Source organism: Haemaphysalis longicornis, unplaced genomic scaffold (assembly GCF_048455015.1).
Source record: "Haemaphysalis longicornis isolate Haplotype H1 unplaced genomic scaffold, Haemaphysalis longicornis Haplotype H1 scaffold_9, whole genome shotgun sequence".
Classification (NCBI taxonomy): Eukaryota; Metazoa; Arthropoda; class Arachnida; order Ixodida; family Ixodidae; genus Haemaphysalis; species Haemaphysalis longicornis.
The window spans coordinates 108636171-108661462 of record NW_027526460.1 but is presented as its reverse complement, the minus strand read 5'-3'; the positions used below and the strand labels follow the sequence as shown (position 1 = coordinate 108661462).

The 25292-nt window shown below is 46.7% G+C and overlaps 1 protein-coding gene across 4 annotated transcripts in view; it reads right to left on the bottom strand.

Moving 5' to 3' along the window:
* Positions 1-25292, bottom strand: part of LOC144153871 (GATA-binding factor 2-like) — a 357267-nt gene that overhangs the window by 293087 nt on the left and 38888 nt on the right. The gene's annotated exons all lie outside the window — the stretch shown is intronic.

Below are 25292 nucleotides of genomic sequence, written 5' to 3'. Positions count from 1 at the left end.
TACTGACAAGATGACTTCAGCGCCACTCTTGAGTACGCAAATGATATTTTTCGGCGTACAAGTTGTGCTTACGTCATGCGACTTTTAATGCGAACGCGTTTGCGCCCATGGCATGACGCGAAAAACGCGATGTTGTGAGCAACGAATAATAACAAAATTCAACGCGCCTTCAACAAAAACTTTCCCCGCAGCTCTTAGGTCTACTTACTTGCTTTACATGTGAAAGCATTATGGCTTCCCCGACGATAGTTTACTGCTTTAATACATGTGGGTAATGCTGGTTTTGTGAGGATACCGAAATAGAGATTCTTAGCGTGGATTTACGGATTATCTGCGGTCTGGTAACGGCTGGAGACGAAAAAGGGAAAGCGAAGCTAGACACACGCATGATGCAGCATAACAACACATCTTTGATGCGAATCGTGCAGGGCAACCCACATTTCTTTCCCATTCAAAGCAAGGTCGTATTCGAAGCACGTAAGCCCACTCAGCCGCACCGATGGATTTTGCTCCGACGAATTCACAAAAATTAACGCGAGAAAAAACTATTGCATGAAGGTTTTACGCACGACGGCTTTTAAAGTATACCTAACACGCTTTTATGATGGCCGCGCGTGGCCGTGAAAGATGAAAGTCCATTTTACTTGAAGTCGATGCCTGCAAGCTGCCAGGATCTCTGCAAACCAGATATGATTGGAAGTAGGTAATGTTAACAGTGCGTTAAAATATACACTTTTTTTTTTCATGCAAAGTGACTCAGGCCTGGCAACCTTCCGATGGATTGATTAATGTTTTCTTTTAAATTAATATTCAGCACCAGTTAATCAGTTGGTCTTATGCGTGCGCCAAATGAACAAACCGAACACGTTAAAATCCTGCGCGAGATTGTCAGGTATTGTTCCTGTGTTCGATAAACCCCCGTTGTATCGAAATAGGAAACGATGACATGCAGCGTGCTCCAAATTTATTATTATTACAACGTCAAAAATAATGCAAAGGTGGTATATTTTTCAGTTTTCGTATACGTGCAATAAGGTCGCCTACAACTTCAAGGAAATTTTTGAATTCGTAGATGGCGCATTTTGGCACTTGTAATGAAGCTACGATAATTTGGAGTCTTGAATGCAATGGTGGCCAGCGCCGGGCTCACATTTTACACAAATTGGTTTCCACTAGAAAAAAAAAAAAGTATGACGGCTCTCATGGTCGCCTAAACGCCAAGCGAATATTATTCATTCGGCTAGCCCAAGAAAATTTGAGCAAGTTTATTCACCTCAGCAGCGGTAGTTATTCTTTATCAATATACATGTAAATACCTAAACGTTTTTGTGCGTGATGACGAAACAGTAAAAAATAGCGCAGAATTTTAGCGCTCTAGCACCCTTTTAACTTTATTTTCATGTTTGTATAGTGCATGCATGTGTGTGGGTGGAACACAAACTCCCTTCAAAAGCTCCTCTCTCGTGTTAGTCTTTACAGAGATTCTCTTTCCTTTCAACGAGGCTTCCAAGTGAGAAAATATCACGGCAAATGCCTTACGGCATGCCAACCAATTAAGGCCCAAAACACAATTTATGCATGCACGTTACCACTGTTTTTGTCGTAGTATTCGTCACTTTTTCTGAAGTCGGTGTGGGAATACGTGTGCCACGATCGAAGAGTTACCGTAACTATATAATCAATCAAGTACTACTTCTCTCGACAATATCAGTGCCCTTTACAGTCCTTCCAAGTTGTTTTGCTGACTCCAAAACATAACCTCCAAACGATAAACCCTCGCTAGAACGTTGCCGCTATGCCTCGTGTTGAAAACAGCCATGTTGAATCACGAAGTAAGAATCTCCAAGTTATCTGACGTGTTAAACCCACTTTGTACGGGGTAGTTGTGCTTCCCCAACAGGCATTGCGTAACGAAAACCTATTTTATGCGGTTTATGCAGAGGCCTGGATAAGGAATTTGAATTACTTGAACAAGAAAATGAAAAAGCTTTAATTTCGCTTGCAAATAGAGGTTTTTGGCGAGTCGAGATTGTGTCTGATCACATAAATCATAGAGTCATGACAGCGGTAGATTCGAATGCTGTGGATTAAGGGAAAAGCTTCATCCTCGATTCTTTGGTAAATATGCGCTTGTAGCAGCATCGTCATTCATCGCTATTACGACTCACAACTTCTGCATCATGGCGTGCCACAAGGCAGTGTTCTGAACCCTTTTCTTTTTCTTTTAAGAATCAACACACTTGTCTATATCACAAGGGGTTCTATACATTGACCATATCTGAGAGTTCCGGTGGATTTTTTTTTTTTTCAAGCAAATGTCGGGGAATGAATTGGTGTCCCTATAGTCTCTCATCTAATCAGATAGTTCTTTTTAAATGAATTTGTTGGACTAAGACTGCCTGCAGTTTGATAACTGACTGTGGTGTCCTGGGTCTAGCACCCACCTATCGTAGAATAAGAAATAGAGACTAACTATGTGCTGTTTCCCCGCTTTCTATGATTCCTTAATAAGAGGGAACTGTTCGGCGCTAATCAGAATTCTCTTAAGTATATATATGGGCAAAGTCAGGTCGCGGATATTCGTCACGAGCTACCGGCGTCCACTGCGAACACAAGTATGCTGCGAATCACTTCGAATTAAATATATAGCTTAACACAAGCAGTTCAAACGACCGTTATACGAAACCACATGTGTTCAACAGAACGGTTCACTGCTGGTCAACGATTCCTCCAGCTGCAGTAATTTTCATGGCGTCAAATTCTGATCTCCTCCTTCGACGCCTTTCCGAATCGTTTGCGACAACACCGCGGCATCGCGTCGCTTTTATTTGAAGATTTCGCTATAGAATATTCAGAGACCTCTTATTGTCTTTTCATCAGGAAAGTTAGCACCTCCGGATAATATAAATGCTTTGAGGTGGGATTTAGAACACATTATGCCATTGCATGGCCACCACCACAGGTCAATGGGGGGCTTTCTCTTCGGGAAGGTATGATGCCTCGATAGACACGCACTTATTTTTGAGTAGTCCTGTCGCCGAAATCGAAGATTGTCTGGTGCTTCGAAGTGATGAACTGTCGTTATAACAAGATGCTCGGTACTGGAGTCTTTATTTGTTATAACCAACAATTCGCTGAAAGGGGAGTTGAGCACTGCCTATTCAGACTGCGAAGAACTTCGAGTAAGGCGAGACTGCGGATAAACCTATTTCTTTACAACAGTGGTTCACTGCATGCACGGAGTAGCTTGTAGCGCGAAGCCGCCTCAACTATAAACCAGCAATTCGTTAACCCAGCGCAAGGCATAGAGAAAATAACCATCTCTTGTGTCATTTGTCCACCCGCCGCTGTGGCACAGTGGCTCGGCGTTGTGCTGTTGAGCCCATGCAAGGACGCGGGTTCGATTCCCGGCCCCAGCGGCCGCTTTTCAGATGAAGACGAAACACGAAAACACCCACGTATCGAGATGTCGGCGCACGCTAAAGATCCCCAGGCGAGCCAAAACAAATCCAGAGTCGTCCCCTACGGTGCGTCTTATAGACCACGTGTCGAATCGGTGCTTTAAACCCTCAAACTTTGAACTCGCGTCATTTGTCCACTTTCAAAGCAGGTTTTCCCGCACTCGAAACAGCGTATACCCACGTACAGTGTTGTCGTTCTGCTGGGCATCCTTCCCGCCAAAGACTGCGATCTCCGCGAGGCTGATCCAGATTTTCGCGTACGCTCGCAGCGAGCCCCGAGCGCACGCACCTCTCTTCGGCGCGTGTTCGTGACCCATCCTTGCGCAAACTGCACAAAGCTCCGGGCCGCCTCGTCGCTTATACATGGATTCTGCGCGCGGACGGCCGCTCTTCTTCCTCGGGGCGGGCGGAGGGGCAGAAAACGGCCACCAGCGCGCGTGCAGGGCGCGAGAGGCCGGCTGCAAGCGAAGCGGCGGCGGCGGCCGAATACATACTGCGTTTGGGGCGGGCGGGAGCCGATAAGGCGATCATTTATCACCTCGCCCCGAGGCATGGTGCGCCTGATAAGGAGGCTCCTCCGCACTGCGCGCCCACTCCTTGCGCGCACGCACGCACGCGGAAACGCCTTTGCTACGCCGCGCGCACCTCAAACAGCGCGCTCGCTTTTTTTTTATTTCTTTCTTTACATATTCCTTTCTTTATTTCCAGTTGCTTGCCACGGGAAACTTGCGTTGTTTTTGCCCGTGTTTTCTTCATTTATTCTTCATTTCTCTTTTCTCATTTGCGCTGGGCGCTCTTACGGTGGTTGCGTCGGCTGGACGCGCGCGGAGATTGTATTGTTTTCACGCCATCGCGGTGCGCCTTTGTAGTTCGCCCCCTTCCACCGTGCACCTGTCTAAATATTTTAGTTAGTCTTATTCATTCCGGGTCCGTTGCGCATTAGAAGAGGTTGAGAAAAATGAGCTCACGCGCGAGCCGCTAAAGGGCTTGGCGAGAGCGCGTGTTATAGGGTATACATATACGGGCCTCAACGTCTCTTGGCGATTGTATTGAGACGCTGCTTGCCTTTTCCTTGCTTCTCACCTTGCTCACACCTCTGTGGCTGCAGGCTATGCTTGCGGTCATTTCCGCTTTGTTTATACGTAAGACACACGGTTAGAGCTTGGGCAAGCTTCCGTAATCATCTCTCTCTCTCTCTCTCTCTCTCTCTCTCTCTCTCTCTCTCTCTCTCTCTCTCTCTCTCTCTCTCTCTCTCTCTCTATCCATCTATCTATCTATATCTATCTACTATCTATCTCTCTATCTATCTCTATCCACTATCTATCTCTCGTTCCCTCCGTTGTACTCAACACGCGCCGTCCAAGGCGGAAATATGATAGCACCGTACTCATATAGAACCAACTAGCGTTCAAACAACAGGTTGGCATGCCGACTGCTTCGTGCACTTCACATCTGCAAGCAACTAAAACGCACTTGCTAAAGACAACCTTGACACTTTACGGTTATGGATTCGATCCCAAGCTGAGTTTTTTTTTTCTTTTAACACGCGACGATTACCCCATTAAAAGTCGTTAGAGTGCATTTCTGCGTGTTAGCGTTAGTGTATGTGCGTGCGTGTATATATGCGGGCGGGTGAGCGTGCCCGTTTGTTTGAAGCAACTCCAAAAGCAATTCCCGAGGTGGTTTTTTTTTTTTTTCAAATTGCTTCTTCGACGTCGAAGTGTCTTCGTTATGGTAATGAAAGCAGCCGACTATGACTATCTATGTTTTTATCCTAGGTGTACAAAGTTTCCCGACACTGTTACGGAGGAAATGCAAAGCCACAACCCCACAACCTCTCGCATGAAGTAGCTGCAAAACGAACCGACAATACTGCACCCAAGCCCAGATTTTTTTTCTCGTGCAAGCGGGAAACGGTTCACGCGCTGACGGATTTTTTCATGCATGCAAAAGGACTTCGAATGACCCGGGATACCTCTATAACATTATTATTTCTGCCCCACCAAGCGCTTCCATTAGCCACGCTGGACTTCACTCGCGCAGCGCCCATTTTCCGAGGCTTCTTATTCTCAACTGCGACACGGTATACAACCACGCACGGGGAAACGTACGCGTGCGCTATATAAGCCCGTTCCGTCCTGCGGGCTTTCCTGCCAAACAAACGCACGCACCGTGACACGCTGTCCCCTCCCGACTCTTTCATCGCTCCCTGTGTATACAGACAGAGACGAGGTGGGGTCCAATCAAAACATTTGACGGAACGCCGAAGTCGCCTTCCGTGACCGGCCTCCGCCGTCCAATGGCGGCGAGGCGCCATCTCTACGCCGTTCCCGACCAATCACGTCGCCGCGTCGTTACACAATAGCGGCGCTCGCGTGTTCGACGTCGTTAGCGTCGCTGCCGGAGCCCGTCGTGCAATTGAAAGCCGCCCCGCGTACAGGTGAGTAACGCACTAAAATAAAAATGCTAAACTTACGCGAGGGGTAGTCGTGTAAGTGTGTGTGTGTGTGTGCATTCGGCCCGGTGTTTCGCCGCATTGCACGACATTCGTGTATGAATGGCGAGTCCGTATACATAATATGCTGCAAGTATAATGACTCGTCCCCTTCCTTTTTTTCAGCTATATGCATCCGGTAAGGCTAGCTGAACTTCAGCTGCACATTCTCGTGCTCGCTGGCCCGTGAAGATCTGCTCCCTCAACAGATTTGAGTTCGCTAAGCTTCAATCGTAAACGAGCTACGTCGTACGTTTCCTCCCCGTTTGAATATTTCGTATGTGCTTTATACGTATTCATGTATTCATATAGGTGTGCTGCAGAACGTATACGGTTCTCACTGCATCGATGAGATTGTCATCCGACGTATGTTGGGATAAGATCGCTTAAAAAAGAAGTCTCTTTTCCGGGAAACAATCAGTGCTACATAGTCTCCACTATTTTACTACAGTATCTCGCCCTATCTTGGATGTGCAAATGCGAAGCCGTGGTGTTTGTGAGGGCGGGAATGGATACGCAACCGGGTGTTTATTTGTCACGCATGCACGTAGGAGACGTCTTTTGTGTTGTTTTGCATACACGGAATGCAAGGACAACCCATTCCAAGATGAGATGGTCGAAAAAAAAATGGAATTATATGGCCACTAACCGGAAACAGCATAATTTTCTTTTAACATGAGCTCGATGCGGCCGACTTCTGAAGCCGATATGAAAAATCACTGTCACGTCAGTCCATAAATTGAGCCTTCAATGCATTTGCCTCTTTGGTGTTCGTGTAACCGAAGCGGATGCGTGGGTATACCGTTAAATAAAGAGGAGGAAGAAATTATGAGGTACTTTTACTCTGAAGAGGCAGGGCTATATATGCGCAAACGGCACTCCGACAACACTCAATGCCAACTCGAATGGGACTGACCGCAGATTATGCAGAAAAAATGGCATGCTATATGTAAATAAATTCTCCGTCTTCATGTAAGCGGTGCTGCTCAATTTTTGTATTATCGAGCTTTTCCGCAATTTACCCACTTGTAGGTACTTCTACAATATCTTTATCAATCCTGGCCGGGAAGGAAAGGTCACATCGATCCCTGGCGCATGCGCTGTTGCTGGCAGTCGCGCCACTTCTGGCACGAAGATTATTTCAGTGGGCGCCACATTTGAAAAGTGTTGTCATCGTCTACAACGGTCATCAGCTCACACCGTTGTGGGAAAGCAGATACAGTTCACAAAAAATTAGTTCTTCGGAACAAACAGGCATTTCGCGAAGGTTAATAAGAATCCACTGTCAACTCTTCAAGATAAGGGTAAGGGCGCGAGGCACGAAGCCCGTTCAAGAGCTTCAAGTATTCTACAGTTCTTCCCAACAATCACTAAGGGATATATTGCCGCAATTGCTTGTAGGTTACAATAATACCTGCTTGAATGGGTAATTGCAGCGATTAGTGCAATTTATCCTCTGTGGTCGCGGAGATATATACGTAGAATGAACCAAAACCTGCTATATCTTCACCAGGATAGCTTGTAAGGCCGTAAGTTTTCACAAAGCACTTGACAGCAGGATAAAAAATGGGGTGGGCCTTATCGGTTCGTATTTAATGACAACAAAAGCAGAAAATACCGGTACTTACCTGCCTTGGGCAAGATTTTAACCCATGCTATCAGTTATTTCGATTAAGAAAGGTCGAATTAAGGCATAGGACATTCATATGCACGAAGTGCTTCAGATCTTCACGATTGGTGAGCGCACTACTTCTGCGCTATTCCAGTGAGCAGAAGTATCTACCTTTGTTGAGCTTAACATTTTGGTACTGGTTTTCTTCTGTAGCTCACAAATTGTTCTGTAAATACTCATACATGTATAGATTCCGCTATACAGCAAGAAGGGTGACATAACGGTTTGAACGCACCGCTTACTGAAAGCGCACAAAGACCACACAATTTACGGCCACGTCAGCTAAATAAGTGCGGGGCACCAACGTGGAATGACCGAGATAAAACCTCCCTTCTCCCTCACCCCCCCCCCCCCACACACACACACAAAAATAAAAAAATAAAAAAACTACACGCCCCGACTCTACCTTACCAACCGCGCATACTATGCATGCAATCATGGGGACTCCTATCTTTCGTTTAATTCAATCCATTTTGTTTTTAGAAAAATAAGGGGTTCCTGGAAAAAAATAGCTCTCCCAAGACAGTTTGACAAGGCTTATATGCTCGTGAACCCGTAACAAAGCGGTGCCTTCGTGAGCAAATGTTCACAATACGCATTTTCAAATCACACACGCAAAAAGGAAGTGACCTAAAATTTTTAAATATACAATTTGCAACAAACTACATGCGAATACAAAATTGAACGTTCAACAAGCACACGAGAAATTTCGTATCCACTTCTCCAAAAGAAATTACACAAATGCTAATGATCGGCAGCAAGTAAAATTAACGCTGAAACACCGCGTAGCAGTCAATGCACAATAAATAAGGGATCGTTGTTAGCCAACTATGGCATAAACACAGTTGTTTCATACAAACATATTTCCTAAACTCTTTAAGGTTGCAAGTTATAAATGTTTACGTTCATTGAGGATGTATCGCCTAATGTGCTGCAGTGTCTGTAACTTATAATTATTTAGAAAGTTTAAATTGTTAGGAACCAGACGTGGTTATTTCGCGCACAAGATATGTTTACTCTGGGTTTTTGGGGAGACCATGGCCGCGAAAAAAAACTTGTGTAGCAATTGGAGCTAAACTAAAATAAACGTAAAATTCGTAGTTCACAGACTCAATGAAAAAAACACAAGAACACACAGACCATGGATGGATCACTCGAGAAGAAAATTCACATAAAGCTCACAATCGAGCGACTAAGAAAATCCAAGGAGTCTCGTTCCATTTCTGATTACCGCGGGCGCAATAAGGTTAAAGACGTCGCGTTTAAAAAATCATACACCCCTCGGTCAAACGACGACTCAATGCGAAGCTTTGTCGTGATGCATTCTTTGATTTGCCAATCTCAAACTGTGAGTCATCATCATCATCATTTATTTTAAGTGCGAAAGCACTTTATAAGCGACCCCAAACCATCCACCGCCGCCGCCGGCGGCGGCGGCGGCGGCGGCGTTTTCAGTGCTCCTCTATATTTAAAAAAGAAACAGCATCCGGCGCCAGGTTTCGATCCGAGGACTTTGCGGCCGCAGCGCGACGCTCTACCGACCAAGCCACGGACGCGACGGTGATATCAGTGTTAGTGACGCGCCTTATATCTTTAACGCATTCAAACTACGTCGTCAGCGGCGTGCGTTGGCGACTCAGCGGCGTTATAGCGGCTTGATAACTGCGTGGTGTACACGTGATACTACAAACCCGATGGAAGAGATGGAAGAGAAGGCGGCGAGGCGGTGGGCTGCGGGGGCCGAGCGCAAGCGCCGCAAGCGGGCCGACAACCGTGCATTCGCACTTTCACATTCTCCCCCTCGGGGAAATGCGGGGGAATTTTTCCCTTAAAGGCCCCTTTCGGGGTATTACATAAGGGGGGAGGGGCAAGATCAGTAAGGAGGTTCATAAAACATGGTTATACAACACACGATTGACACACAGAAGCACAAAAAGCACATTTTTTTTACATTTTAGGCGGTATTGGCACATAAACATACAAAGGACATATTTCCACTTGTTAAGCGGTAATTGCTATACAAAGAAAGTTTGAAGATAAGCATTTCAGTGAATTAGGTACATAGTGTTGGTTCTATAAGCGATTGAACAACGAATAAAAATAGAATAAGTCTGATTAAGTGCGGAAAAAATTGGTTAATTGCTGCCGAAATTTCTGCGAATCGCGCTCATTTACAATTGCGTCGGGTAGGGCATTCCAAGCCTCAATTGCAGCCGGTAAGAAAAGATTTGTTAAAGGAATTTGTGGTGCCACGTAAGCGCTGAAGGCTGTGGGTGTTAAAAAGGCGCCGCGACGAACGGGTTGGGGGCATCAGGAGTGTTACTGTGAAAGTACGCACCACTTTTTTAGAATACCCACAGCCACTCTCGGGTGGGCACTGAATAGGCCTAGCGTTTGTGTTCGGTGTGCACGGCGAGAATCTGTACCTGCTGCTTGCACGCGTTAGCCTCGACCACGTCTAAACGGACCAATCGGATAGATGCCGGCTTCATAACGCTCTGAGTGACCCACGTTCCATTCCGGCCACGGGAAGCGGTTTTTTTTTTTTCGCTTCACCCACGATCATTCGTCATCATCGTCACAGAAAGTTGACTTTCCTGCAGGGCGTATTGGCGGACAACGACATCAGTGAGAACAGTAAAGCTTCGCTTTAAAAATAAGATTCGAGATTCTAAGAAACATTTTTCAAGTGTCACGTAGATTAATTTTGTCAAGAGTGCTTCCGCAAAGTTTTACCAGTACATGCACACTGCGCAAAACCGTGATTCCCAGCCGTCCGACTTTACGCGAAGCAAAACGCAAACGAGTTCAATAATTGCTTCCGAACTGTCGTCACCCTCGATAATGGTAAAACCAAGCCCTCTTCAACGGAGGGTGACCATTACCTGTTAGGAACGCTGTCTATTGTTGGATCTGGTTTTATATACTTACTACTAAATTTAGATTAGAAGAAAAGTTGTGGCCACCCGCCGGGTTGGCTCAGTGGCTAAGGCGTTCTGCTGCTGGGCCCAAGGACGCGGGTTCGATTCCCGACCGCGGTGCCCACTATTCTGATGGAGGCGAAAAGCGAAAACGCCCGTGTGTCGAGATTTCGGCCCACGTTAAATATCTCCAAGTGGTCAAAATTAATCCGGATCCCTGTATTACGGCGCGCCTCATCGGCTGTGTAGTGTCGCGCGTTAAATCTCAGAATAAATCAAAAGTACTGACCTAGAAGAAATTCCCAAGAGTTTTATACGGAGAGCCTTTCAGTAAATACCTTCACCTTCTTTATGCTAAATTACTCCGGGAAGGTGACATTCCTAAAGAATGGAATATAGCTTAAATAATCGAAATACATAAATCAGGAGATGCATCATACCATTCAAATTACAAGCCTATCTCCCTCACTTGAACATGTTCGAAAATTTTTCAGCGCATCATTTTAAAATTTCTCATCAAATCCGCTCAAACAAATAGCCCGCCTAATCATAACCAGCATCGCTTCAGAAGGAAACTATCGACTATCACTCAGCTCACTGAAACTATACATGATCTTCGAGGGCCATAAACGAACAGTCACAAACTGATGTTATATTTCTGGACTCTTCTGAGGCGTTCGATTACGTGTTACATATAAAACTTATTTCTAAACTGATCAGTGTATTCGGTGATGCTACCGTCATTCGCTGGATTCGTAATTGCTTGTCTGACTGGTACCAATATGTCCAGTATGGCGACTATGCCTCTGACATTGTACAAGTTACCTTTGGTGTGCCTCAAGGCAGTGTCCTAGCTCCATTATTGTTTCTGTTATTTATTAATGTAAAAATCCGGCAATTTGCAGATGACCGCATAAGGAAATTAAAAACAGATATGATCAGCTGAACCTCAAAAAAGCGATTAATAAAGGAGCGCAGTGGTGCCGCGACTGGAAAAAGCAAATAAACATTGAAAAACCGTTTTATGACCATGACACGGAAAAGAGAAAAATGAAAATTTTCTCGTCAAATGACTTGGTTCTTAAATAAGTCAATAAATATGAATTATTCGGTGTAACAATGTCTTCTAATCTTGGCTGGACTGCATATGTGGAGTATTTAAAGCTTAAAGAAAGCTTTTCTTTTTGAAGCGTACTTTAAAAGAATTCGCCACGTACGAAACAAAGCTTCTCGCTTATACAACTTTCATACGCTCTATTCGGAAGTACGCAAGTGCAGTCTGATTCCCGGGTTCAAAGGTGAACATTGCTTTATTAGGGGCGAATCCCCTAGGGGCTTGGGCGGTTGGCGTCTCCTGTCGTCGTCGTCGTCGTCGTAATCGTCGTCTCATGTAGTCACGGTACCAAAACACCTGGAACCTCGTTTACGCCTCGCGCTGGAACGTTTCGTAACGCGTACTAAAAAAAAACACCCGGACACCCATTTACGCCTTGCGCTAGAGAGTTTCGTGCTTCAAAGAGAAGAGACGTTTACACAAAGCTGTATGCCTCTACCCCCCAAAGGAATCACCTCCGTTGGCAAAAACGCCAAGGCACCAACAATACACTCATTCACTGCCTGCTTCGCCCTTCCCCAGGTTTCACGTTAGTGGAGATGGCTCGGGATTTTACAAAGCGTGCAAGATAAGGTCATGCGCCTATCTTTAACCGGTACAGGCGTTATAACTCTACGACGGGCATGTTGCAGCGTGCAGACCATAGCGAACTTGAAAAGCGTGTTAAACTGAACTGTTTGAAGCTCTTGTATTTACTCTATTACATGTGCGTTAAAGATAAACTCCGATAATTACATTCGATCCAATAAAACCCGTCCTACACGACATAAACACGCGCGCACATGTGCACTTGAAGATATATATACTCTTGTAATACTTACACGTTCTGCTTTTCCTCTTTTTTTTTTTCCGGCGCCACCAGAGATTGGAATATAGTAGATCACACCATTACTAAACAAGCAACATATAGACAAGTTCACTGTTCTTGCTGAAATCGCTGTCCTGGCTTGATATTAGGATTACCATTGTTACACTATTTATGTGCATAAGTGTGTGTGATTGGGGTATCTTTTTGAGCAAGTGCTATCTTTTCTATGCCACTGATCTTTTTTCCCTTTTATGGTATAATTCCTTTGTTGCTGCAAACACTGTGCTTCGTTGCAATTTTTGTTGTGCTTCGTTCACTATTGTAAAAAAAAAAATATTGCTTTGACATGCGTTTTTTGGCGGTGCCTTTTCCTGTAAAAAGTACCAGTAGGGATTACAGCACGCATAAAAAAATAAAAATAAATAAATATATAGACAAATAGAATGTCCGGCTTTGACTAGGTTAAGATCCTCGAATGTAGTTTCCGTTGAGCCAAGGTATTCCAGGTGAGCAATATGGCGGACAATCTTTTACAGCGCTTTTAGCCTCTCGTTGGTCTAAAAATTTCGTATCGTAAACAAAAAGCCCAGGCAGGACCCAGCAGTTCTCGCCCAAGACACCGAGCGCATGAGTCAAGCTAATCAGGCGTGCAGCACAGTGAGTTCAGTATTCGTGTAATGAAAAAAAAAAAACCACAAAACAAGCATCAATACCGCCTGATGGATGATAAGGCGACAGTGAAGAATGAGAACCCCACCCCCATGGGTTCTGGTAAAGATTAGGTTTACAGCTGCTCTCCAAAGGGGAAGGGGGTCGACGTCATTTGAGGGCTAGCGCATACGTCAGGCTGTAGGCAGGACCCAGCAGTTCTCCCAAGACGCCGAGTGCATGCTTCAGGACCCAGAATTTGCCGCCAGAGAAGCCGAGTGCAAGCGACAAGCCCTCAGAGGCAACGAGGACCATTTCATACCCTCCCCCATTAGTCTCTCTCTCTCTCTCTCTCTCTCTCTCTCTCTCTCTCTCTCTCTCTCTCTCTCTCCGTGATGCCACGCGGCCCAGACGATATTTTTGGAGCCAAATGATATTGCCGCGTGTTAAAGCGAACCTTTCAGCCTCTCACTGCTGTCGTCTGACCCGCCGCGGCGGCTCAGTGGCTAAGGCGTTGTGCTTCTGAGCACGAGGTCGCGGGTTCGATTCCCGGCCGCGGCGGCCGCTTTTCGATGGAGGCGAAAAGCAAAAACGCCCGTGTGTGCGAGATTTCAGCGCACGTTAAAGATCCCCACGCGGTCAAAATTAATCCGGAGCCCTCCACTACTTCGCGCCTCATCGCCTGCGTTGCGTCGGCACGTTAAACCCTACAATCAATCAATCACTGCTGTCGTCTGCAGTCCACCCAAAACGCAGTGCAGTAAACCAGCTTTCTCTGACGATGAGGATGATTGTGCATGGGTGAAGGGAAGAAAAATTAAAACGCTTCCCGAGGTCGGAATCGAAACTGAGTACCTCGCGTTATGAAACCGATGTCTACCCGAATGCGGCACTTCGGCACCGTTGAAGCAGTTGGAATTGGAGAGGGGAGCACGGATTTGGAAAATTATACAGAAAGTGCATTTCTCCCTATAACCACGACGATAGTCGAAAGCTAAGGAAAGCCATGGGATGCCGTATCAGCAAAGCACTAGTGCAGCAAACCGCCACGATAAGAATTGGACTTGAATTTTTGAAGCTCCACGTTCTCCCATCGTTGCGTTTCGACAGAGTCGTATAGTTGAATTTTTCCTCCAATTATTTTGCAACGCTTCTAAACAGAGCAGTCCCCCAGAGAGTGCAAGCAGGGGGATAAATTTGTTGTGGTGGGACTTCTGACGCGAGTGCGGCCAGAACTTTCGCTGAGGCCATCTAAAACATCGAATCCTGCAATATTGCTAGGCCTAAATCCCTGACCTGCTGACCCGGAAGTGTACCGCACCGAAGCTGATACTTACGTGCGTTCACGTGCTTTAGCCACTCCGTTATAAACAGTGCATCACCCGAGGAGAGCGGTGGCCTGGTGCGATACGTTTACGGAGTGGGCTATACGACGAATCCGAGCTGGTAAACCATTAAATTTATTTGTAAGCCGTTTACGCATCTTAAGCAAGGGCATGACACTATGGTCGCCAACCCGATTGAGTTCGTCTTTACTTCGGGTGCTGGCTGTATGTCTGTCCTGGCTCTCTTCCCATTTATCTGCGCTGGTTCGAGTGGTCATAGCTGGTCAGCTGCTCCCCATTGCTCATATAAAAAGCTTGGTATTAAGGTAAGGGTGAGGGCTTTGTGGCGCTCCAATTAGAAGGGTTTTTTTAAGCGAAAGCTTTCTTAGTGGGACTGATGTTGCCCTGCCAAAAAAACTAATGCATTGCCCCATAGACCAGTTGGTCTACCGAAAAGCTCTGATAAGATTTCTGGACGGCACGGCGTGTGCGCGATACGGAGATTCCATTGTGTCAAGACGGTTGCTTGAAAATTGAAAACAAAAAAAAGACGGTTCTAGATAAGACAATGCACGCATCGGTCATTAAGAAAGAATACAAAAGTATACGTTTACCTCATAAACCACGTATCGGTATGCTTTTAGATCGTTTGTAGAAGCGTTTACTTAGTGCGCGAAAGATCATCGCATGGGTCCGTTCTTTGTTTGCGATTTGATGCTTTGAAAGTTTGACGATCGATTGGGCGCACTTTCAGCGAAGGTTGGATGCACTTTCATGTCTCACGCTTCTCTCAACTTACTTTAGGAATGGTTGGTAAATTTAACACGAAAGTGTTTTATTCCTGCATACACGAAGATTTCACTGACGTTATATCCGTAACGGAAATCACGCCAGTACAACCAACCAAGCGGCCTGTAAAGGGTACAATCCTGTACACAGGGAGTTCTTGCGGGGAAGCTACCTTTAGCATAAAGAGTACGTTATTTATGGTATACCAAGCACACCCACAATACAGCCGCTGACCCGTAAACCATGCTGAGCTGCAGATTTCGCTGCACATTTCACTTTCGTGTTTTACCGATTCCTATGACAGAGGAATCAACCACAGTTTTTTTTTTTTTTTTACTCTCCCCGTTCCTGCAAGGTGTCCTTGACCCAAGCGTTAGCGCAGAGCGCTTACAATCGGCGTCGCATCCACTTTCACCAAACACCCATTGTTTCCCCTTCCGCCCGATTGCTCCTTAAGCGTCGCAATGCCCTACCGTATAGTGTGGTTTCGGGCGCCTACCGTTGTAGCGACGCACGGTTCGCACGGGCTGCCAGTTAACTCTTTGCAAAGCTGCCTGTTTCAAAACCGGCGAGTGCTGGTTGGTGGTCGCGATGTCTATCGATAGGGCACACACACGCAGCGTGCGGCCTCCGATATATATACACACGCGCGCGGGTCTCGGTTGGCATGCGGCCTTCGTTAGCGGCAGGAAACGCCCGTCGGATCGCGGTCTCGACCGAGGAGCTGGGCGACGCTGCTGCACTGAGCCGTGACCGCGCGAACACGGGCTTTCAAGTACGCCGCCGCCACCACCGCCCCTCTTGTCGCGTTTCGCATCGCGCTGGGTGCTGCTACGTGGACGAATCCGATACGTGCCGAGGCAGCGGCGGCTGTTTAAAAGCATACGCGCAGCTGAAGCTATCCGAGGTTTCACCGCGAACAGTTTATCACGTCGAACACACAATGTTGACTGTTCTTTGTTTCGTACTTGACCGCGCGTCTGTGGGAGGTGAAATAATGGAGTTCGACTTGGTCGGTGCTCTGCCGAGAAGAATGCGTGGTTGTTGAGGTGAACTCTTTCGATAGGGGTGAAAAGTTGTCGCGGGAGTCTAAAGATCGTTTCGGAAGAATGTTGTACGATGAGGCGTATTTTGGAGGCCGGAAGAAAGATATCGGAACTGTGAGAAAATGTCAGGCTCGCTAGATCTTTCCTGTTATGGTGTGCCGGCTTCCGCTGTGCGTGTTGTTTCATTGGTGGAACACAACTCTAATCAGTGAAGCGCGGCTTTGCTCAAAGGGCGCTTGGTGTGCATTTTTTATTTATTTATTTATTTATTTATTTATTTATTTATTTATTTATTTATTTATTTATTTATTTATTTATTTATTTATTTATTTATTTATTTATTTATTTATTTATTTATTTATTTATTTATTTATTTATTTATTTATTTATTTATTTTTATTTATTTATTTATAATGCTGCAAGCCTCGAGCAATACCATAGCACGTAGGCATTTGTACAATTACAGCATACAGCGATATGCCTAACGATATGCCAGTGATATTCAATTCAATTTTTCCGGTGTTCGCACAGATAGCGCGCCAGCTGTTAGAGCCTTTCGTTGGTGTTGGGCTTGGAGCCTGAAATTTTTTTTACATCGTTCCTTTCTTTGACATTAACCGTTCCCGTTTAACGTGTTTTTTCGTTGCTGTCTCAAAAACAAAGTCAATGTTTACATTCAATTAAAAGAAACCTGTTAGTGTCAGTACACTTATGATGCCTGAAATATGCATTTTTTTTGCTTAACATTGTTGATATGTAGTCCAGCCCGCTTAAATCAGTTCGTTACATCCGTTTTTCGCTATATCTAGACACAAAATCTATGCATACATATCATGACGGGAAACGAAGCTTTGTTCGCTATAATCGGGATTTCGTTAAAGCCGGGTTCGCTAAAAGTGGGCTATACTGCCTCATGTCACCAGCTTTAGTAGTTTGGCATGGTTTTTCACGTGTATAAACTTCTTGTTCGGTCGTTCTATCAGCTCCTGGGCGAGCGACCGAATCGAGAGACAGACAGGCAGACGGATCAAAATTTTCGCAGGCCAAGAAAAACTATCTTCTTTAAAAGGAGCAGCATTGATCAAATCCCGAAACCGAGTTTCCGAAAGTAAAAGAGTAAGCGCAACTGCACGAATATGAGATTAACCTACCAGAACAAGCTGGCTTATCAACAAGCTACAGAACAACGGACAGGGTCAAGGGGAGTCCATCATCAGAACATTCTTCATGCTTTCCCTTTGCGAGTTGGCGGCAGTCGACAGAAAGACCGGCAGCTCACCCATAAGTTCTTAATTAGCGCGAGAATGTCAAGGATTCAGCCAGCCAGGTTGATTAATTATGATCTCTTTAACAATTGTGTCTGTGCGCTTTCCTCATGCATCCTCTGTATCTGGGTGTCCAGTCCTGTACTCGTGTAGAGCGCTTCTGTAATTGTCAGTTCACCACACCACCCTCTATGCCCGAGCTCTGCAATAAATAGTTACATTCTCTACCTCTACCTTACGCCCCCTACCTCTACGTCCTGTACCTGTACTTCCCCTATACCTTTACATCCCTACCTGTATGCATCTCTACCTGCAATACAATGGTTCTTAGCCCTAATATCTTTCAAGGGACCTTGTTCAAGGCTGAAGTTTATGAAATCGATAGTTGGACAGAAGCCCGTCTGTTCGGAGAAACGCTTGACACCAATTAAAACTGACACCGACCACGAGAGTTTATAAAACTAAAAAAGACGTTTCGAAAACAAATAAAAAAAAAGATTGTGAACAAGGCTCCCGTACGGGAGCCGAAACGTATTTTTTCGTTTTACAAACGATCGTGGTCGGTGTCAGTTTTTAATTTGTGTCAAGGCTGTAGTTTCCATCTGCTACGGTGAGAATTCGTTGAATGCATTAATGGTATACACTCGACATCAGAACGCATCCGATTTCATCGACCGGCCTCCCAGCGGTAACAGGGAGAGCGACTCCATATAGTATAGCGCATGTGTTTTTGTGTATTAAGTTAGTTGGCTGTGCCTTATGGCCTGTGTTTTATCTGTTCCCGGCCACTTTGTTTGATTCGCACTATTTCTTTCCCTATACCTCCCTTTCAGTTGAATCACCTGAAGTGGATTTTTCTCGCCGAAAAGAGCATTGCAAAGGGGACACCGTTTGTTTTTGCGCCTCAAACCCTATAACTGGTCACAGAAACGATAGAAAGAAGTAGACGCAACCATAATGGGTTCAGAGGTTCGGTCTTGCCGTACAGAAACTGAAGCCTTCAGTGTGGAGCTAAAAAAAAGGAGCATGCAATTCGGAGCAAAACCTCTGAGCATCTTTCGATCTTTAAATGTAAGCAGAATTCCGATGGCTCGTGTCCTTTTTACTGCAAAGTAAACCTGAAATAGCCAAGTCATGCAGTTATAGAGAGAGAGAATTTTCTTGAGAGGAGATTCTGGGCACAGTGTATGGCCCAAACGGAAAATGGGCGCTCCGTTTCCTCACTCGCAAGTCGCCGAGCTCGAGGAACGCGAAGACGGGGTCTGCGGAGAAGAGGGGACGAGCTTATCGCCATCCTCGTCTCTTCACGGCGCGCAAGTTCGAACGGTCGTAAAGAACCTGACCCGAGGCGACGCCGGTGCCTCTACCGCGAGCTCCGTTCCTCCCCACTCCCATTTCCCCCCTCCCTCCCTCCCTCCAACCGCGCGACCTGGAGGATCATGCAGGCACGCTGCAAGCAATCCAGGTTTAAACACCGCACGCGCGCGCGCAGACGCATGCGACCGCATTCATTTACGACCTCGTAAATTATGCACTTTCACCGACCGCCGTCGAATGGTGAAGTCATCGCTTAAACTTGAGGCATCTGGCGCGTCCTGCGGACTTATAGCTCGATTATGCTAACCACTTGACGGAGTTGCCTTCCGTATTGACTAAGATATACCTGCCTGAGGCGGGTTGGAAAAGTAAATTCTCACGCCGCTTTGGACGGGTGTCCGGATGGGGACCGGATGTTTGTGTTGGCTCAGGTTTATCTTGTATACTTTGCCACGATGTCGTAACTGGACGCGACAAGAGGCGTCTGATTACAATCGGGTGGTTTCGAAGGTCTCCACTCAATAGCATTCTCACCGTAAGAAGATTGTTGATAAAACATACGCGAACGATCCCATTCGCCGTGGGAACTATAGTGGTTAGGTAGGCTCACAAGTGGCTCCAAGTAAGCCCTGCAATGTTCCAGTTCACATTTCGTCGGTATAATTGCGTGTGGTAAGGAAGCAGAGGGCATTTTATACAATGGCACCTTATGACGGTGAATACCTCCAACCGTGAAAGAATTGTTTCGCCCTTTTTTTGTCACCAACGCCACCAGCCATCTTTGAAACGCCCTGCATTAACCTTCGTTGTGATTGCCCTTCAATATTGTTGGTCATTAACTCGAAGCGCAATGGTATCTTCGACCAGTCGAAGTTGTTGGCTACACGAGAACAAGGCACACCAAAAACAGTCTCTTTAAAGAGTACACTATGAAAATCCATATGGTAGGTGTTGGTGATGGTGTTGGTGTCATGCGGCCGCGTCTTGCTTGGTGAGAGTTCTGCAGAGGCCACATCTGGAACTGCACCTATCAAACCAAAAGGACGTTTTTGTGCTGGTGTCGCATACTTCACATATTTCAGAGAAGAGAGACGAGGGCGAAATGGAGACACGCGTGGCATTTGTGTGCGCGCCGCCAATATTAACGTTTATAGTACAATAACGTTGGCCTATACAGCCCAGTGCGCTTATAATGAACACATCCGGAAACGGAAATCAGTTCGTTATATCCGTTGTTTGCAATATCTGGACATAAAATCTATGTATACAAATGGTGACGGGAAAAGAAGATTTGTTCGTTATAGCCGGGATTTCGTTAAAACGGGGTTCGCTATAATGTGGGGTATACTATATATATTATCCTCGCTTTCTGCCCTAAAAGCACGCATACATACTCAAGAGAAGATGCACTGAATTGGGCGATCGCGTATTATACTTAATGCCAGCGGGACCTCGCCGCGAAGAGATGGCACAAAGTGTTGAACTTTACGTCCTGCATGGACCAGTGCCACTTTTCGATTTCTGAGAGTCACTATCTATATGTAATAAACTGGTATTGGATATATTCTAACAATTCTCCCTTTTAGCTGGAGGAAGCAGTTTCTCAGCGTTGGAATTCGTCCACGACCAGCCGCAAAATTTTGTACACGCCACAGCTTCGCCGAGAATTCGCACTGCAGTGCTGTACACTATGTTCGGCGGTATATATCTTCTTCTTCTTCTTCTTCTTCTTCTTCTTCACCACCATCATCACCATCACCATCACCAACACCACCAGGAGAGTCTTTGAAGGTCGTTCCGTCGCATCGCGCTGTTTTGTGCGCAAGGAAGTTGAAGAAAACCCTAGTAAGGTATATTAAGTCATTCTTACCCCCACCACCATCATCGTTGTCGTCGTCGCCGTCGTCATCATCCTTAGCCAATTTATGTCCAGTGCAGGATGAAGGCCTCTCTCAGCGTCTTCCAACTGCTCTCGCCAATTCCGAATTCACCTAATGTCATTCAACGTGGACGCATCTCACTTCCCGCATTACACATACTCGCATCGATCAATACACTCCCCGAGCTGAACATCGTCTGGACCCCTGGCACTCGTCCCTCGAGGGAAATGAGGCGGCTCATGCCGCCGCCCGCGCCCTTCCACACCGGGCATTTCCCTCAGGAACAGAACCTACGGTCCAGCCTCCTCCACCTCCCTCGGTTCCATCACGCTACCACGACATCCTGCACCATTATCGCAACCTTCGCCTCACTTTGCCTCAACCTCACCCTCAACTAACCAAGGAGGAAGCAGTCATCTGGCGTCGATTACAAACAAACACATATTACAACGCACCCATCCTCCACGCTATCTCCCCTACCCAATACACCCTCACCTGCCAATTCTGCCCCTCTCTTAATACTACCTACCACATGGTGTGGGCCTGTCAAAACACCTCATCCCCTACCCCCAATCCCAGACCTTCCCCAGAGAAATGGGAGGGTCCGTTGACCAGCTCCCGACACGCTGACCAGACCCTTCTGGTCACCCGTGCCAGGGCTGCAGCCAAGGCCCAAGGGTACCTGGACTGAGGCGAACCCACCCCACCGATTGACGGCTCAACCATCACCGTTTGCTCTATTAAAGGTTTTTTTCTCTCTCTCTCACCAAATGTACGTATTATCGAGTAATCAGCCCTCTCCTACTTCCTCTCGATTGACACTCCGTTCTCCGCATTACATATGCATGCCCAACTGCATTTCTTTTTCTTGATTTCAGCTAGGTTATTGTTACCGAGTGGCCTTCCTTGGCAAAGTGGTTGATTGATTGATTGTAGGGTTTAACGCGCCGACGCAACGCAGGCGATGAGGCGCGCCGTAGTGGAGTGCTCCGGATTAATTTTGACCACCTGGGGATCTTTAACGTGCGCCGAAATCTCGTACACACGGGCGTTTTTGCTTTTCGCCTCCATCAGAAAAGCGGCCGCCGCGGCCGGCAATCGAACCCGCGACCTCGTGCTCAGCAGCGCAACGCCTTAGCCACTGAGCCACCGCGGCGGGTGGCAAAGTGGTTACGAAGACGAATCCCCCTGCTTGGCATGTGGCCAATCGTGGAGGACGAGAAGGACGACGGTCGGTGTGGCGCCCGGCAGAAGCTGAAACGACCACCTGATGTGTCTCTGAGTTCCCTGAACTGTAAATAGTGTAAATACAGTTATTTCTATCCGCGTCTGCCTCGTTTCATCTTGATGAAGGTGCAACGACGATCCCTTGGTCGTCTACCTCGTTTCAATATTATCCCCACGATTTGCTTTACTATTTATTCAGGAAATTCATCCAGAAAGCGGTTATGTACGCGGACACGGGAGCAAAATGCCTGAATGTATCATGGGGACTTCGCATATAAGCCAGAAGGGGTCACCCTGTGTAAGCCAGCCATCGCTCAGTCAACAGGACGCCGAGTTGGTGGTTTTGAAATTACACGTGTAGTGACCGTATACCTTGTATACTTTTTATTATTTTTGTATGTCGATCAGTTTGGGTTATGGGGATCAACTCCACTATGTGTAACTGTTTCCTGTATAAAGCTCCCAGTTGCTGGTAACGCGTCGTTCTGCATTTGCTATTCTCGGTCGTCGTCAATTAAGACCTTTTAACACCAGAGCTGTTTAAGCTTGAGCTTGGCTCGCCTGCGTTCGCAAAAAAAAAAAAAAAAATACCGATCGCGTGTGATCGTGCGCCCCGTGAGGAGCACCCGGCATCGTCCAACTCGACCTTTGAGAACACTCTGTCCAACGTTCGTGGCGTGATCACTGACGTGCTCTTCTCCTCACCAGTTCACGTGCGTTCGCACCTGTAGTGGGGAGCACAGACGCCGAGTTCGCGCTACAAACTCACAGTTCGCGAAGCCGGTTGCCGCGGTTTCTTGCGCGCACTAGCGCGGTCCACTTTTTGAGAGGTGTGAAAGCCTGCGGACGGAACGATCACGGCCTACCAGTCATGGAGAACTTTCAGCGGAAAGTTCGGAAATCCATGTGAGTTGCAGCAGCCGGGTCTCCGACGAAGGAAGATGTGCTGCTGTCTCTCGAGCCATGCACCACTACTGCGAGCTGCGCCACTTAATACTTTTACACCTGCATCCAATTGAACCAGCTTGCCGAACTATTCATTATGCCGAAGCTGTTTGAGTATATTTCCTGAGACATTTTTTCGTCATCTTCTCATTTACATAATAAATGATATCATCGTCAAATCGCAGATCCAATATTTTTACCCGTATCTCAATTTCTCCTACTCTTTCTGAATACCTTCTCTTGACAAGCTCTAAATAATCACGGTGAGATGACCTCCCCTCGCCTCACACCGTTCCCGCTACAGAACTTCGCACTCTGGCAGCTAGGTCAGCATTCCCATTTTTAAATTCAAATTTTCTCCACGGGTCCTAAACGTACGTTTCCGCCACCCCTTTGTCTGTGAATGCTTCCATTAGTTCGGCGGTGTCTACAGAATAAAACTCTTCCCCGCAATCTGTAAACGCCGTAACCTGTAATCTGTAAAGTAGTTTATTATACTTATCGGGTTGATGGAATAAATGTGATCAATTGTTGACTAGCCTTTCCTAAATCCAACACGTTCATTCGGCTGAGCGACCGCGAGTAAACGTAATCGCAGATTTCCGCGGGTACCTCGAACAATCGGTCGCAGAAGACGAACAATCCGGCAAAATTAATTGCGGAATACTATGGGCGCATCTATCGTGAGGTCCTCTTCTCTACGCATTTTAACCCTGTGAAGATGCGGAGCGTGCTCTCAAAGGAAAAAATTTCCCCGCATTTCCCGAAAGTGCGAATGCACGAGTTGAATTTGCGCGGTTCGGTAATGTTCGCGAAAGAGAGATCACACACACACACACAACTACAAAGAAAGAAAGATGCATTTATTCACAGACACCTATTTGTGTTGTCGTTGTACTTGATTGCTAGAGCAGATCTCAGCTTTGAAATTTCGTGTCAGTACTCCTTTAAGCGGGTGCATTAGCCCTTCTCACGCCCGATTCCTGGCCAATCCCCCACGTGGGTATGTGCCATGTCAGCGGCCAGGCAGCGCGCGCCCATCTCCCCCCGTTGCCAAGGAAGACGAGGAGATTCCTGGCCAATCCCCCACGTGCGTATGTGCCGTCTCCCCCCGTTGCCAAGGAAGACGAGGAGCGCGCGCACCCGCAGCTGTTGCTATGTGGACGGACGGCGGTCAACGGAATTCAGGGTCGCTTATAAAGTGCATTCGCACTTAAAACACGGGATGAGATTGAACCGAGTGAGCACAATGCGGGTGGGAGGTTATTATATTAAAAATTGAAAGGGCCATGAGAGAAAATAAAATATTGTTCAGCTCGAAAGAACTAGACTGATAGCTCGCCCAGCGTCATTGAAGCGACGACAGGGGTTTTTTAAACAAAAAAAAAACAAAAAAAAAAACGCAAGAAATGTTGAACAAATTTCAAATTTCGCGCCATAGTGACGTAATGTGGACAGGAGTGACGTGTTATGGCCCGCCGGCAATGAAACATTTTTGTCAGTGTGTCAACTGAGCGTTAGAATTCAAGTGATACGATCAAGCCGAACTAGAGTCCCCACTTTAACTGCCCAGTCAGGCCCTTAGGTCGGGTGTCCACAATCGCAAAACAAGATTATGTGACCGTGTTTGTGTCTGGGGAGTGACCACTACTGAATATGTTTTTTTCAGTATATCGATCATTTCCCTGAAGTTCGCGATAAAATTGGTATCGTCTATATCGGGACAAAACAGCCTTTTTAATAATTAGGGCTTTTTCTGCATGGTTCCTGTTAGAATCGTGCTGGGTAATTGTCAGAGGCATCTAAAGCAAGAACAATGGCGTTTTATTAGACCCAGAACAAGGATGGTATGAGGAGGACAACTTTTGAGCTGAGAATGAACACTACTGAAGTGGAGTATTAGTATTAAGGGGGTGGGGGGGGGGGGGGGGGGGGCAGAAGACAGTGGATCCTTGATGGAGGAAGACGGCGAAAAGCAGCACTACATGGCAAAACAGGTGTCACTGTGGTAAACCCTCCCTTCTGCGGGTCAGGTAGCGCATATATGGTTTCACTGCGCGCGTGACAGGGCTCGAAGCAGGTTGCGCGCACACCGTGTGACACCAAACTGGTTGCACCTGGAGCCGCGCAGAAAAGGTTAACCAGTATTCTGTAATTCCCTAAAGACAGGCGAGAGAGAGAGAGAGAGAGAAAATGACTTTATTGAAGGTTCCTGCGGAGGGTAGGGACCTCGGCCACGCAGGGCCTGCCCTTCCTAGACGAGTATTAGGTCGTCCCCGAAGCAGTGCCTCGCGGGTGTCGGCGCGGTCGGTGCGTGGTGGGTGTTCGGGTGTTGACCCGCCGACCCCCCGACGACGCTTCCCTGCGCTTCTGCCGTGCG